Source organism: Arvicanthis niloticus, chromosome 23, assembly GCF_011762505.2.
Source record: "Arvicanthis niloticus isolate mArvNil1 chromosome 23, mArvNil1.pat.X, whole genome shotgun sequence".
NCBI lineage: Eukaryota > Metazoa > Chordata > Mammalia > Rodentia > Muridae > Arvicanthis > Arvicanthis niloticus.
The window spans coordinates 19,633,528-19,650,204 of NC_133430.1; the positions used below are offsets into that span (position 1 = coordinate 19,633,528).

The 16,677-nt window shown below is 45.2% G+C and overlaps 1 protein-coding gene across 6 annotated transcripts in view; it reads left to right on the forward strand.

Annotated features, from left to right (window-relative positions):
- Positions 1–16,677, forward strand: part of Kcnk10 (potassium two pore domain channel subfamily K member 10) — a 133,168-nt gene that overhangs the window by 38,639 nt on the left and 77,852 nt on the right. The window contains exon 1 of one of the 6 annotated variants that reach the window (XM_076921464.1): positions 8,437–8,541. The exons of the other annotated variants lie outside the window; for them this stretch is intronic. The gene's annotated coding sequence lies outside the window, so the exon portion shown is untranslated. Of the gene's footprint in view, positions 1–8,436; positions 8,542–16,677 lie in introns of those variants that run through there. 6 annotated transcript variants of the gene reach the window in all.

Consider the following 16,677-nt stretch of genomic DNA (forward strand, 5'->3'; position numbering starts at 1 on the left):
GCAGTTGACAATCACTGAAGCTGACGGGAATTCTTTTATCCTACACCAAGGGCTAAATGCTACTATGTGCTACTATTACATATCTAATTTGATTTAGATTTTTCAAAGAATAAATCTCATGGTTCCTTGGAGGTAAATATGCTTCTGGTGGCTGCTTAGTTGCATCTGACCAGCCATAGAGATTTTGCCTGGTTAACTCTCTTGAGTCTGAGGATCTATGGTGAGAAAAGATTTGGCTCTTGAAAAATATTACTGGGGCAAACTTCTGCTCGTTCTTGCTTTTGGACATCCTACCCTTAAAGAGTATAAGGAACTGCATGAAGTCTGGCAGCTTTCTATAGGAGTCACGTGACAGTGTGTGTAACCTCCCAGTCCGAGAATGGGTGCTGTATCATGTAGAGGTGGAGGTGAAGGTACCATCCTCTGTTCCTTACATGTAATTACTTCTACTCGAGTTGCTAAGCTCCTGTGTATCAGGGACTCTGCTGCTTGTCTCTGTGTACTTGGTGCCTCGGTTCCAAGGGACACTTGGTCAACTTTTGTTGAATTTCTTCTGTGGACTTTAATGGAGGCGTTTATAGTGTGTGCACTGAGATTGGGGTTTTGCAAGGCCCAGACAGAGATGAAAGGGCCAACTGTCAAGGGGCCTCCTAAGGAGTTTACTCTCTGGCAGAAAGAATTGCTAGCAAGAGAGGATATTTTGAAGATGCCATGAGGTGTTTAGCAGCTGGTATGGAAAATTCCCAAGGAGGTTATTTCAGCCCCAAGATTTCCCAGGCAGTGCTGACTCTTGCCTTCAAGCAGAGGCTGGCTTATCCTCCAGACCTGGGTGCTACTGGGAATCCGCAGATCTGTCTTACTACAAGGAATCTAGTCCAAGTTTTCAGTAAGTCCCTTGATTCCTTGAAGACGTCTCTAATTAGAACTATTATTATCTTAAAACTCTTCAGATGAATGGATTTGTACGCCTCCAACGTCATTGTCTCCTCAGCCTCATGAATAAAACCGTAGGCACCCCCCCTTCTAGTCATACTCTTCCTGCAACCCACACCCACCCCTCGCCTCTGAGAACTGCAATAGCAGTAAGTCACAGAGACGGTGGGTGCTGATGTCAGCAGCACGGATGTGCATTTAAAGGAACCTTTTTTTTTTGTAGGGGAGATTACCCAGAGGGTGATGCTAAAATGCAAAGCTGTCTTGTAGGATGTTTTGTACAAACTGTCTTCTCCCTATGACAGATCTTGTTTATTTTTGCAGCTTAGTAGGCACAGTGGAGGAAGAAGTGCCTAAATACTTTTTTTTTTCCCTATTGAGAAAGTTTTTTGGTTTCAGTGGCTGCAGTGAGCCAGGAGCACTGAGCAGCCAGGCTGGCAAACTGGGTTAGCTAGGACTGCTTGCAAAGCAGAATGTTCCAGGGGGAGAGGGGAGATTGAGTCTCCATCTCAGTGACTTGGAGTAAGAGCAATGGGGAAGGCATACCTTGTTCGACATAGTTTATTCCTTAATGTCTATATTATGTCTATTGATCGTGAGGCTAGCTTTAGTGTCTTTATAATATTTACCGTGATAGAAGGGAAACAGGTCAGGACCAGATGAGGAAGGATACTGTGGATTGAGAATGACAGCAGTGCCCAAGGGGATTCCATTTTCCCAGAAATATTTAGCATCTCACCTGTAGAGGAAGAGCAGAGAGTAAGAGTAATTCTGAGAGGAGCCCTTCTAGGTGTTCCTGGATATATTAACTACTTTTCTCATAGGCTGCAACAAATTACCCAACAGATGCAGTTTAAATAAGGCAGGTTTTATCCCGGCACACAGTTCACAGGGAGATGGTGGAACCAGGAGCTTGAGGCGGCAGCTAACATTGTACCCACAGCCAGGAAGCTGAGAGACAAACCGCCAATGCTCAGTTTCTTTTCCTTTTATTCAGTTCAGGCCCCAGCCCACAGAATGGTTCTGTCCGCATGCAAGGTGGGGCTTTCTTGCTTTGTTAAACTTCTATGAAAACACCCTCAAAGACTCAGTGTGTTTCTATGGTGATTCTAAATCTAGTTAAATGACAATGAAGGTTAATGGTCACATAGGAGAGGATAAATGGAAAGAAAGTTGAGTCTGTTGGCTGAAGAGAAGTGTTCAACATGAAATCTAAGCTGGATGCAGAAGCGATAAGGGGGAACAGGGAGAACATAGCAGAGGGGAGAGCAGAGGCAGAGTGTAATTTGAGAGCAATTACGGAGAAAGATGGAGAGAGAGGATGCTCAGATTGGTGTCTCAGTTAGCTTGAGCTACTGGAACAAAATACCATGGGCTTCCAAAGGACAGACACTTATCTCTCACAGGTCTGAGAAGTCCAGTCAAGACAACCTCAGTGTCCTTTGATGTCTGTTCCTTGTTGGCAGGTCCAGGCAAGAGGAGAGAGGTCCCAGTCCAGCCAGGTGTCTCTCCAGGGTTGAGTGGGATGATGAATGTCAGCAGCCCAAAAGAAGCATAGAAGCACACCAGGCAGGGAGTCTTGTCAAAGTAGGAACTCAACTTTAATGTATCAGCCTCTGGCTTATATAAACTTGGAGCATAGGGAGGGGGAGTTTTGGTGGGATGAGATGACATAGGGGGCTGGGAAGGGTGATGGAGGGTACGGGGTGACTGACAGGATCAATCAGCAACAGTGGGGCAGAGGCAGGTCCAAACAGGGCTTGTAGAGTCATCCCAGTACGGAAGTTTTCAGACAGGTTTCAAAACTAGAGCCAGGCTCGGGTTTGTCCTCAAGGCCCAAACCAGGGCCAAAATGGGGCCCAACACTGTGAGGGCCTGCCTGTTCTGTGCTTCCTAGAGGAATATGTTCTTCCTGCATCCACACAGAGATGCTGTTGTCTCTCAGATCTGCTCTTCTCTGAATGTCACCTTCTATGTGCTTTCCTCCCTGGCTTGTACCTATAGCCTTCCCTGGTACACTGGGATCTCTTTCTTGATGTTTTAAAAGTCCCTATCCCCCAGGGTTTTTTCCATATATCATGGCCGACTGACTAAGTGGATGAAAGCTCGGCCCCTGGGCTTCAAAGTTGGGCCAACGCTGAGAGGGAATTCAGATTCCAGAACCCCCACAGGCTCTGGTAAAGACTGGAACTTTGCTTGGGCTAGCCTTCTTACTTGTTGGTTCTCTGCTTCTCTCACTCTCTTTATGGGACTCCTCTCAGTAAGTCGAGTTGCACACTAAATCACAAGCAGATCTGTTTTGGGGATCCACTGTAAGTTCCTGGTTGAAATGGGAAGGCAATGGTGGTGCTGTTACGAACTGGAGGCAATGAGAGGCTTGGGTATTGGGTTGTTTGTCTGAGAGTTACTGACAGGAGGGCTGTTTCAATGAAAGGATTTGGAGAATCAAGAAGAGAATTCAGGTCTAATATACATATATGATTTACTTATTTATTATGTATACAACATTCTGCCTGTATGTACAATGGTGTGCCAGAAGACGGCACCAGATCTCATTCTAGATGGTTATGAGCCACCATGTGGTTGCTGGGATTTGAACTCAGGACCACCTCCAGAAGAGCAACCAGTGCTCTTAACTGCTAAGCCATCTCTCCAACCCCCTCAGGTCTACTATTAATGTTCATATGGAAGATCAAGAATGGAGAAGCCAGAAGCTCTGAGTCTTAGAGGAGCAGGAGTTTTGACATGAGTGTGCAGTAGAGGGTTTGGGGGTGGAGGGCAGGGAAGGGGGCAGCATGGCCCTGCTATTGTGGAGATTCAATAGAATCTACTGGGAAGCCATATGTGGAGTATAGTGGACCCTTGGAAGATGTGCAAGCTGAAAAGTAGGCAAGGTTCTAAGCAGAGGCTTGGGTCTAGGATGGGGCAATGGGAAGATGGGTCAGAGGAGAGCAAGCTAAGAACAAGAGAAAGACTGAAACTCTAGGGTCATCTGGGTGTAGTAGTACACACCTTTAACCCCAACACTCAGGAGGTAGAAGCAGGCAGCTCTCTATGAGTTTGAGGTCAGTCTGGTCTAGTGAGTTCAAGGACAGACAAGACTATTTACAGAGGCAAACCACCACCACCACCACCACCACCACCACCCCCACCCCCCCTTTATAACTCTAGTGTCATGGACACCTACTGTTTTTGTTACATTTGGCCTTGCACTTCCCAGAAGAATGGTTCTTGCAGTCACCTAATGAATGGTGGCTTGGAGACTGGGGATTAGGGAGCCTTCCTGGTGCAGAGAGGACAGTCACTGATTGAATGACAAAGACAAACACATTGAATTTCTAGGTCATTATAAACACTAGTGCATCTCTTTCTTTCAAGTATTTTGTTCTAGAATTTATTGACACCCCTTAGCTACTCTTGTCAGTGTGATCAGCTAAGGCGAGATGAACAGATTTCCTAGGCAAGTGAATGAATTAAGGGCTGAAGCTGTAGGATCTTCCTTCCTAATTGCTTGAAATATAATTTTATTTGGTTTTTACTTCCCACTACGGATCTTTAAGGACAATGGTGCCATCAGAACACCTACTTAGGATCTACTTGAGTATGACTGAAGAAGACTTTGCAGACTGATAGAACAGTGTGTGGAGGGAAAAGAAAGGAAAGCACTGTCCAAGAAGCCTTTTGTGCAGAAGAACAATGTAAGGATTTCATCAGTATTTCTTGACTGTTGCTTGGAGTCTAGAAAGGAGGGGCCCCAGTGAAGAGAGGTAGCAGTCTTTGACAAGACTCCTGGGAGAAGCAGAGCTCAAACTTAAAGAAAAGATCCTGCCAATGGCATTCAGACTAGGATTTCAAACACTTGGTCCCAGGGGAGAGAAGGTATTTTGAAAGGTGCGACTGCAATTATATTATTTTTGATCCTAAAGGATGGGGAATGATGTTTCCCCACCAAAGGGTTCCAGTTGATTTAAATTGTGGAGATAAAAAAAAATAGGGCATAAATCAAAATATATTATAGAAACATTTTGGACTGTACCACAAGAACCCTGATGGTGCCTCTTTACCTCTACGGTTTTTTGGGGTCAGGACAAAGGAGAGAACAACAGGCAATCTCCCAGCCTAGCAAATACAGAGGTCACTGCAGGTCCTGGGCTCTTTGGGCCTGAGCTAGTGAGGAAGGGTTTACTTTACTGGAGGAAAACAAATTCATCCTGTCAGTGCTCGAGAGCTCTATCAAACCCGAGTTCTAAAACAGGGATACTATCGAAGAGGGGTTTGCTGTAATCAAGAACAGGAAGGATGCAGTTAAAACAGACCAGCGATTATATAGGACAGTAAAACTTCATCTGGTACCCACCCACCCACAGGAACGTGAATGATTCTGGGTGTGCCACAAGTAGAAGACCCATTATCACTCTGCCTGAGAGGCTGCATCTAGGTTGCCCCTCACTTCCTCTCTGTTCTTCCCTGGACTCCTTTGTGAGTTTTGCTCATTCATGGTCCCTTAAATGCTGCTCCCTTGAGCTCCTCTTTTACTCTCTTCTCACTTTACAACTCCCTCTGGACCATTGCATTCACTCCCACAGCTTCAGTACCACTTACATCCTCATCACACTCACCCAGGAGTCCAGATGGACTCTCCCCACTCCCTCCACCTGAGATCTGGTTCCTTGTGCTCCATGTCTTCCGGATAGCTGCTTTGGATGTGCAGTGGGACCACACACACCCAAGTCTTCTGCATTTTCTGCCTTGCAGAACACTGTGTTCTGTGATCCCTCCCCCTCTAACATTTCTGACTTCTCGTTCATAGGGACCTGTGGGTTTTACTTTCTTTTTTTTTTTTAATTTAATTTTATTTGTTTTATAACTTGACTGTAGTTTCCCACCCCCTCCATTTCTCTTCAGTAAAAGACCTGTTGCTCACCCCTCTTCTCTGTCTTCTCTGTGACTGCTCAAGTTAAGGACAGAATGTAGTGCAGTAAGCTTACTTCCCCCCCACCCCCCATTCGGGTGTGTTGTATATGCAGACACACGTATAGCTATGCATGCCTGGCACAGAGATTAGAACAGGGCATTAAGTCTCTTCCTCTATCACCCTATACTTTGTTACTTTGAGAAAGTGTTTCCTGCTTGTGATTTTTGCCTAGGATGGCAGCTAGCCAGCCCCACCACCCTCCTGTCTCTGCTGCCTTCAGTGTTGCTGTTACAGACATGCAAGGGACCACACACAGCTTTTACATGCATGCTGGGACCCGAACGCTAGTCTTCATGTGCTCTTACTAGCTGAGCCATCTCTCCAGCCCCGTCCCACTAACATCTGCCCACACTCTCCCGTTAGTCTCTCGCGTCACTGGCTCGTTCATACCGTTGCTGGACTCAGCTTGTTCACCCCACATGTGAGGTCTTCTTTGTTGTGTTGGTCTTAATGGCTTCCCATGCTTAGTAATAACACTTAAATCCACTCAGCCTCCTGTTACATTTCTAGCTTTGCCTTAAAACCCTGTATTCTGACTTACAAACCTGATTAAGTTTTAAACATCCCAGCTTGGTTCAACATTCAGTATATTTGTAATTGTAGCTTCTGTAGCTGGTTTTTCTTTCCTGTCTCCCCTTGCTCTATAGTAGACTCTCAGTCCTCTTTCTATTTCAGCCGGCGCCGTCTCTCTGAAGCCTTTTGGGTCCCAGTACCCTCACACCTCTGCCCAGTATGGCCACCGCATACCTGTTGCGTTTATTTCATGGGTCCCACAGTCCTTTCCAGTTGGAATAATGGCGAGAGCTCACGTTCATTGAGCACGCCTTAGAACTAACCATGGAGCAACATGTCCTGTCTTAGTGTGTGTTTTCTACTGAATGGCCTTCTACTTCCCTGTCTTTCCATATTGGGGGAGGGGACAGACTTGGAATCGAGTCAGGACAAAAAAGAATGGGGGAACCGAGCTCTCTGTCTTAGCTAGGATGTCATTGCTGTGAAGAGACACCATGGCCAAGGCAACTGTTACAAAGGGAAACATTTGATTGAGGCTGGCTTATAGTTTTAGAGGTTTAGAAGTTTAGTCATCATGGTGGGATGTATGGCATCATGCAGGGAGATGTGGTGCTGAAGTAGGAGCTGAGAGTTCTAAATCTTCGTCTGTAGGCAGCCAGGAGGAGGCTCTGATTTCACTCTGGGTGGAGCTTGAAGAGACCTCAAAGTCCACCGTAACAGTGACACACTTCCTCCAACAAGCTCATACATACTCCATTAAGGCCACACCTCCTAATAGTGCCACTCCCTATGGCCAAACATTGAAACATATGAATCCAGGAGGCCCAAACCTATTCAAACCACCTCATCCTCTTCCTCCAGGATGCTTGCTTTTTGCCTTGCCTAATGCTTCTTATGAACTATGGAGTTGTATTGGGTTGTAGACTCATGGCAGGGATTTGACTGGATGACCATTTCCCATGTCTTAGAAGCGTTATTCTCTGGGCTCCTTCTCACCCGTTATTGCCATTGTTTTGGCTATGCCCTTGATTTATGAATGCAGACGATCTTGGGACACTCAGGAGGAAGCATGTACTACTTACTAGTCCCTCAAATGGAGTTGGTTCATTAAGCCTCAAATGAACTATCTCCTTTATACTTTTCCTGTGTGGGGTGTATGGAAATGGAGCATGGCAAGAAAGGCCTCAGAATCTATTTGAAGATACCTCTATCTTCAAATCCAAGTTTGTTCTTAGTCAGAAGGGGGGGGGCAGACTAGAGGGGGAGTTTGTATCCTTAGGATGAGCAATGACTCACTAAGAGCCATTTCTTTTTGACCTAAAAATTATTTTATGTAGACAAATAAAAACAGCTTTCAAGCACTCTATTAAGAGGACAAGAGAACCCAGAACGGAGTGTTGGGAACACGGTGCACTGTCTCCTTCTTTATCCTTTCCATAAACCACTCACCCCAATGGTGCTCAGATCATTTTGTCTTCTGAGGACTTTGACACTGAAGTCGGGATGTCTGTCTCTGAAAACATACAACAGCAGCAGGAGTGCTTCTGCATGCTGATTTACCTGCGCCAACTTTTCTCTGGAGCCGGTATCTGAACTGAGTGTGGCATGGATGAATGGAAAAATTCAGGAGTGGAACAAACTCTAGTTAGGAGCCCCTCACTTCTAAGGACTCATAAATTCCACCTTGAAGCAGACAGATATGTGATCATTCTAGGGCTTGGTGGATCAAGGAGGACTTCTCAGTGGTGGTGACACATGTGAGTTGCCAGAAATTGTCAAAAAAAAAAAAATGAAGTAAGGAGAAGCAGGGAATGGGGGAACAAAGCCCTGTATCTCCAGGACAGTGGCACAGCTAAGGTGGTGTAGTGTTGGCAGGCTTGGGTTTGGTTGGAGCAAAGGTTGTTTGTAGGGGTGTGGAAGTGGGTGGGACAGGGAGATAGGTGAGTGCCAAGTCCTGGATGGGAGTCTTGGGGTAAGCCACAGGGAGTCTGCTCTTTTCCCTGGACATGTGCTACCTGAAGTAGGTGTACTTTGCTGGACAGCCCTGACAGCTCTGGGTAGCCGTGATGTGCAGGATGGAAGTAAGGGAGAGGGGACCAGGAGCTGAGGCAGTGACTCAGGTAAGAGAAAATAATGGGCATCTTGTTGAGGAGGTGGGAGAGGGCAGGTGTGAGGCGGGGGGTGGGGGGGGGTGGGGTGTCAGCCTGTTCTTAGCCACCTTTTCCTTTTTCCTTCGGGTCTTGAGGGTTTTGGACCTTGGTCTGTTCTATCTCGAGTTTACTTTTTAAGGTTTGTATTATTACATATTAATTATACATTATAATCTGTTTCATATGATATTTTTGCACACACACACACACACACACACATATTCACTTCCGATTTTACTCACCCCCATTCCTGATGACCCCTCTTCTCATGTCAACTAGCCCCCTTCTTTTGTTTGTTTGTCTTTTCTTTCTTTCCTTCTTTTGCTGTGATTCAGTGAATTTCATTGTGCCATGAGCAAAAGGCATGACTTACAGGAGCACAGACAACTAACCAGTGGTCACAGCACTGAAAAGGAAGTCTCCCCCTCCCCCAGCAACTATTAAATAAAGGCTTATAAATCCCCAGGAGAGGCTGGTAGGCTGGAGTTCAAACAATCTTTTACAGCTCTGTTATGTTGAATTCTATCAGGGCACTTTCATACCATTTTGTAATGTACTTTCACTGTGTTCCACTAGTCTCCCTTTCCCCACCCACCCCCATTAGTCTCCCCCTTTCCCCCCGATCCAGTCTCACTTCTGCTTGCCTGTAATCTGTATATACATAATTTTATATGGGTCTCTGTAAAATCTAGGGTCCACGAACAAGAGAGAACATGTAACATTTGTCTTTCCGCGGCTGACTTAATTAGCTTAATATAATTATTTCTAGTCATGTATTTTCCCACATGACATAATTTCATTTTTTGTTTTGTTTTGTTTTGTTTTCTGAGACAGAGTTTCTCTGTGAAACATCCTTGTCTGCTCTGGAGCTTGTTCTGTCGATCAGGCTGACCTCAAACTCACCGAGATCTGCCTGCCTCTGTCTTTCAAGTGCGGAGAGTAAATGCGTGTGCCACCACTGCCTGGCTCATGATTTCATTCTTTGTGGCTGGAAGCAACTCCATGTGTGCATAGCCCATGTCTTCCTACCCATCCCCCTGCTGATGGATGCTATGCATCCATAGCCTAGTGACTGTGAATGGAGCTGTAGTAATCTGCTGAAGCTTTGGGAGGATGGGGAGAGAGAGCAATGCCTAACTCAGAGGCATAGCTACCTTTGCAATGGTACCCTGGGGCTTAGCATCCACAGACTAGGCTGTATTTCCTTTCTCCAAAGGACTGGCTTGATTGCCTTTACAGTAAGGAGCCTTCACACAGAGGAGCTATATGGAAACGGGATGAACCTGGTTTGGCTGCTGGGGTATCTGGAATCCGAGGGGGCCACACTCCCTTCTAATGGCTGTCTGTCTGCCTTTCAGACAGGTATGGTTGGAGCACTGGAGGTGGATCTGTTGGCCTTTCAACTCTCCTGTCTTCATCCTAACACTTGATCCCTCTAGGTAGAAAGTGGATCCCACCTAGGCCCGAGGAAGCCCTTTAGGGAGACTGGGTGAGCTTTAGGCCAGGGCTCATGGCGTTCTCTGAGGCTGATGTGCAGGTGTCTTGGGGAGGATTTCAGGCCTTGGTTATGATGGGAGGTGATGTAGGGAGCTGAGAGGGAGTAGACTGCCATTTCCAGTGAGTACACGCAGCCATGGTTGTCCTTTGCCTGGGTTATCAGGAAGAGTCACTTTGCTGGATGGCAATGGGAGGTCTGAGGAGGCTGCACTCCAGGCTTTCAAGAGATCGTCAGTCCTCTAGATGTCCTTTGCTTTCAGTAGTGTGACAGAGTGGAGGCACTCAAGGGTAGGCGTCTGAAGACAGAGTCAAGCTTGCCACTGTTTACTAAAAATGTTACCCGAGCTCTTCTCTCTGGCCTTAGTTTCCTTATCTGTGAGGGGGAAACACAGGAGAATCACTGCCCTCCTTAAAGGGCCTTGTGAAGCTAAGATCGACTCATGTATGCCTAGGCGTGTGCCAATTCTATTGCTAACTCTGAAGGCAGTAGGGTGTCTTATTTATTCATATACCCCCTGTACCAAGCATGGAACAAGGCAATCTCAAATGTTTGTTGATTGGATTTATGAAAGTATGATACAGTAAAGTCTACAGGACATGGGAAACCCACATAATAGAAAATTACTAAGAAGTTATTCAGCCGCCAACAATCTGGCTTCCACATGGGCCCCTGTTTTCACCCTCACACAGAAATGATGACGTCAATGTTCTGAACACTCGTGAGAAACCATTTAAGAATGAACATGAACGGAAGGGAAATTTTCTCCCAACATATTATTTATTTATTTTTTTTTAAAAAATATTATTTGATAGGGCTGGAGAAATGGCTCAGTGGTTAAGAGCACTGACTGTTTTTCCAGAGGTCCTGAGTTCAATTCCAAGCAACCACATGGTGGCTCACAACCGTCTGTAATGGGATCTGACACCCTCTTCTGGTGTGTCTGAAGACAGAGACAGTGTACATAATAAATAAACAAACATAAATAATAAACAAACAAATCTTCAAAAAATATTCTTTGAGAATTTCATGCATGTATTAAATATATTTTGACCCTATCCACCCTTCACCCAATATTTCCTTTTATATCAGCTCTCTATAGCTCTTTTACTGCCAAATAGCTTTCTGTGGGGTCTGTGAAGTGTGATAGGTCATTGTGTTATGGGATTTGTCCATTACTGATACACTATGTGGGAAAAACTCCACATAGGAAATAGGAGTTTCTCCCACAGATCAGAAACTGTTTTCATGCCAGGCTTCCTTGGGGTTTTAACAGAAGGACCTCTCTGCCAGAAACTGCCTTGTCTCTAAATTGTTCCTTTCCTGTGCTCCGCTGCAGAAGTGATTTCCAAGTTAGACTCTTGTACTTTTAATGCTGGCTCTGCAATCGGCCCACTTGACCTTGGCCTTGTCACCTAACCTGCCCGGGTCTCACCTTCTTTCTCTCTGCGGTAGAGTTGTGATGGCAGTGAGCATGCCCTTGCAGTTTTCCAGTTGGAGGGCATGCAGTTCACCAAGAGCCAAGGGAGTGTCTGTGAAATCCGTTGCCCGAGTTGTACAGCAGGTGTGCTTCTCCCGTGAGCTATTCTCAGCCAGATTTGAACTTGCAAGGCTGGCGTGGCGGAACTGTTCATGGGAAACTCAGAACATCCCAGATGGCTGACATTGGCTCAAGAACGCCTTGACAGGTTTTCCAGACCTTTCTTAGACTGCGGGTGGTCCAGAATGCTTCCATCCATCCATCCCTCTTCATTCTCCTCATCACTCAAGGGCAGACTAACATAGTACGTTAGTGTCTGATGGCTGCTTTACCTCCCTGTAACTCCCTCGTTTCTTTTCACATTTGCATTTCCCTTAGTTAAAATAATGAACACACGTAGCTCCTTTTTGGCATCTGCTTCTGGGAGAATCTGGGAACGTAGAGTGTGATAAATGACATAGTGAGAATCAATGCAGTGGTGTCGACCCTGTCACTGTTACTGCCACTGCCACTGGCGCCGCCCACGAAGCTGCCATCATCATAATCACCACCACCACTAATTTATGCAGTTTCATTTCTTTGTAAAAGACAGAGACCATTATGACTCATCCCAGGTCACTAGGCAATTTTCTGTTAGAGCGAGGGCAGCTCTAGTTTTTTTGAGAATAAACAGAGTAATGAAAACACCCTCTGAAAATGTATTCAACCTCAAGGGAAGCAGACTCCAAATCCATTTCTAGCTGCCAAAATGTGCACTCATATTTGCTAAAGTAGCCAACCCCATTTTTAGTCAAATGCACGAAAGGTTTTGTAACGTTCTGAAGCCCCTGCCAGGACTCCTGACATCTGCAAATATACGCCAATCAGCAAACCAGGGCAGCTCATTTACTGTTCCTGAAAGCCCTGTGAGGTTAAAAAGAAGTGGAGTTATTCACATTTCCCAGAGAAACAAACAGAGAAGCTAAGTGACCATTTCAAGGTCACCTACTAGATGATGGTTTGGGGATAAAACAGTTTTTTTTTTTTTTTTTTGCTTCAGTGCTTTGCAAACTGAGGCATTATCAGATTTGAGTTAAACTCTGTTCCTGGGGACAGTCCTTAGCAAACTGGTACAAAGAACTGGCCTAAAGCCTAAAAAAAACTTTCCCAAGGCTGGTTCCACCTAGCATTGGGAGTGCTGGGATTTCTGGAACCATCTGTTCTATACTGGGAAAAAGATCTACCTACAATAGTTTATAAGTCTACAGCAAGCAAAAGTAAAAGAATCAATATCAAGTAGCAGATAAAGAAAAACAAGCAATTAGACAGCGAAGCATCATCAGATCAGGTGCTGACTCCAATATTGATGGCTGGAGTAGCCCGAGTCAGAAAGCAAATAAAAAGCAGTACTATCAAGTTGGAGGAGGGGCTATAAACATTCAGCAGAAATTGATGGGGGAAGCCCCTGTGAGGCAGCTGGTTGGGGTTTCCCAGGGAGACACCCCTGAAGAGCTGAGTGACCTCACTTGTGAAGCTTATGAATGAATGAACAAAAAGTATGAGATAGACATCACACCATGGCACCTGAAATCACTAGAATCAAGCAGGGAAGAAGCTAAGGCAGTCAGCTGGAGTCTTGATGGACAGAGCTCTGAGTAGAGGATGCTCTGCATCCTCTGCATGATGAGCCCTGGCTTCCTGTGACTGTCAGCATGTCTACCCCATGGGATGAATGATAGCAACCTCATAGTTCACCTTCTTGCTGTCTCACAGACACAGTATTGTTAATGCCCTTAGCTGTTTGCTGCTTCCTTCCTCTTTGTACAAAGCTAAGAAGCCAGCCTTTCCTGGAACAAAGAGATCTGGAGGATGCAAGGCAGGACCTCTTGCTTCCAGAGTTGTCCTCTCCTCCTCCTCCTCCTCTTCCCCTCCTCTTCCCCCTCCTCCTCTTCCCCATCCTCCTCCTCCTCCTCTTCCCCTCCTCTTCCCCCTCCTCCTCTTCCCCCTCCTCCTCTTCCCCATCCTCTTCCTCCTCTTCCTCCTCCTCTTCCTCCTCCTCTTCCCCTCCTCTTCCCCCTCCTCTTCCCCCTCCTCTTCCTCTTCCCCCTCCTCTTCCTTCTCCTCTTCCCCATCCTCCTCCTCCTCTTCTTCTTCCTCTTCTTCCTCCTTCTCCTCCTATTTTCTTTTTTCTCCTCCTCTTCCTTCTTCATTTTAAAAAACTTCATATATAATGAATTTTGATCATATTCATTCCCCTCCCCCAGATCAGATTCATTCCCCTCCTCCAAGATCTACCCCTCTTCCCTACCCATCCACCTGTTATGTCCCCCTCATCCCATTTAAAGTCTGTCAAGTTCCCTTTGTGCTGTCTATACACTCTTGGGTGTGTGCTTCTCCTCTTACAATGATCCCTGAGCCTTGGGAACAGGAGTGTGATACAGTTGTCCATTTAGGGCTGAGTATTCTGCACTCTTATTCTCTGCATCCTGACAAGTTTGGATCCCTGTGTTAATGGTATCTACTGCAAAAGAAGCTTCTCTGATGAGGGTTGAAAGTACTAATCTGTGGTATAACAATTAGTCTTCAGGGGCAAATTTAATACAATGTGTATTTAGCAGAATGATAGTGGAGGTGTGCCCTTAGGGTCTATGATCTGTCTAAACACAGGTTCTTGATGCTTTCAAAATGCTTAGGCTGCACATGACAATTTACTTGTATACTGTACATCATATTTAGCCTTTAAACTGTTCATATGATGTTACAGAGCTTTTTGAACCTTATTAGTTTATTCTGTAATATATAAAGTAGATTGATGCATTTGAAACCAAATGCAAACAAAAAAGTCAACTGAAAGCTTTTATTTATTTTTTTTTATAGTGCCCTGTCTTTCTTATTTGATTAGTTTGTCTATCTCCTATTCAGCTACAAGACCATTTATTTGCCCTCAAGTTTAACATTTTAATTTATTTAATTCATGTATTTATTTTCATCATAGCCTACTACCCCTTTCAAGGAGTTGAAATCCAGTGTTTTGGAGTAGGGTGCAGTAACTACTGTTAGCATCTTCAGAGCTTTGTAGGAACATCAGTGAAAGGCCTAGATGTACCCTTCCCTAGGAGAACACTAAGAAGAGATGGACTGTATGATGTTTAGGGGTAGGGCACTACAGATGATCCTGTTGCCCTTGGGGAAGGTGCTCACAGTGACCAAGGGTAGGTCTCCCTTAGCATTGTTTGAAATTTTAGGGCTTGGAATCTGGATGATAGCTATCGAAAATGAACAAGAACCAAGGAGACGAAGCAAATGGAAAGACCCAAGGTATGGTTTAATGTCCCCGAGGTCAGTCTGGGAGAGACGGAACGCGATGTTGGTGCATAGCAGTTTGCTGAACTCTGGAAGCAGGGAACCTAGTCAGCTGTCTTAGGAGGCAGGAGGCACCTCTGTAGCCTCTTAGGTCCATCAGTGTTAAGCAAATGCTTGTTGTTGAGGTAATTAATGTTAATACTTATTGTGGTGGTAATTCTGAAGTTTTGATTGCATGTAGTTTGAAATAATTGCTTATAACAACGACAATGGCAAAAGGAAACAAACACTCGCCCTTCCTTTGGTGCTGTACCACGAACTGAAGATGGACTTTCTGCTGAGCCATGGCACTCACCTCTAATCTCAGCATTTGGGAGGCACAGGTAGAAGAGTTTCAAGGTTAAGTCTAACATGGGCTACATAGTGAGACCCTTTCTAAATAAGAAAGAAGAAAAAGTGATGGTCTTCTCTGACTCCAAAAGTAAACAGGCTAGAGGAGAGACAGGGTGTGGAGACAAGTTGGTGAGTCTGCACAGAAGAGTCCAGAAAGATTTCATAGAGGAGGCAGCTTTGGGCTGAGAACTATGTGGATGTGGGTTTGTAGATTCTGGACTATTGTGTGAAGGGAAGAACAGGCCTGCTTTTCCATATGGGTGCATGGTCATTGTGGTTAGTCAGACAGTGCTTGTCTGCATTCTGTGTGTGATCACACTGTGCCAACTTTCCTTCCTTCCATCCACATTGCTTTATCTGGTCATCACCAGTTGACTGCTTACTCTATCAGACACTGTGCAGGTCTCTGGGGACACAGAAGTGGGGTGGGTGATATTTATTTCTTGGGGATGCTAATGAATGATCACAAACATAGCACCCTCAAATTTATAATTAACTGGTTTCTTTTGGAGGCTTAGGGGGAGAACCATTTTCTATTGGGACTATATTACTTGACCCACAGTTACATAATTTTAGCCTCTGCCTTTATTTTCCACCTAAATTACTGTCATGTGGTCTTGTGATGACAGCCACAGTCTAGAATAACCTCCTCACACTAGGATCTTGCTATGTAAGGTAATGTTTGGGCAGGTGCTGGAGCTAAGATGTGGGTATCTTTGGAGGCTATTTTTTTTTCTGCCAACCTTGGGGATGGGAAGAGATACTTCCAGAGGGAAGATTTAACTCGAGATTAATGGGCCAGAACTGGGTAAACGTGGAAATAGTGAAGTGACTTAGGAGGCTGCTAGGTTGGTCTAGACAGGACATGATGATCCCTGGATAAGTCTGGTAGCCATGGATGCAGAGGCAGAATGGATGAGAAGGTCGGGTAGTGTTAAAGGAAAGATGTCCTAGACAAAAATACTCTCCTCAGTGTCTACAAGGGCAACTGAGAACCCGAGTTTAATGTCTTTAGAGGGTCATCAAAGAACATAATTCCTAATTGGATCAGATGATTCTAATTTGTAGATTGTTTGGAGACTACACAGAATTTTGTATTCATGTTAAATCCAAGGAGAATTTAATACTGAATAACTGTTGAACAGTAATATATAGTAAAAGGTCAGCCTAATCTCAAAGAGAAAAACTGATTTCTAGGGCCTAGAAGAACATATATTTATAGTCAGATTTTTCTAAGTGCCACCCTTCTAGCCGGGTGTGGTCAAGATCAGGCCCAGTTTTCAAGGAAGAATGCAGTGACAAAAATCTCCTTGACAGTCCCAGCGGAAAGACAGAGCAGCCTAGCCTCCTCACTGGGGCAGTATGATTTGCTGCACGTGTGTGCTAAGACTGTATTTACACCACAGCCAGGGTGCTGCCCAAGTAGAGCCATAATGAGAATCAGGATAATAAAGGC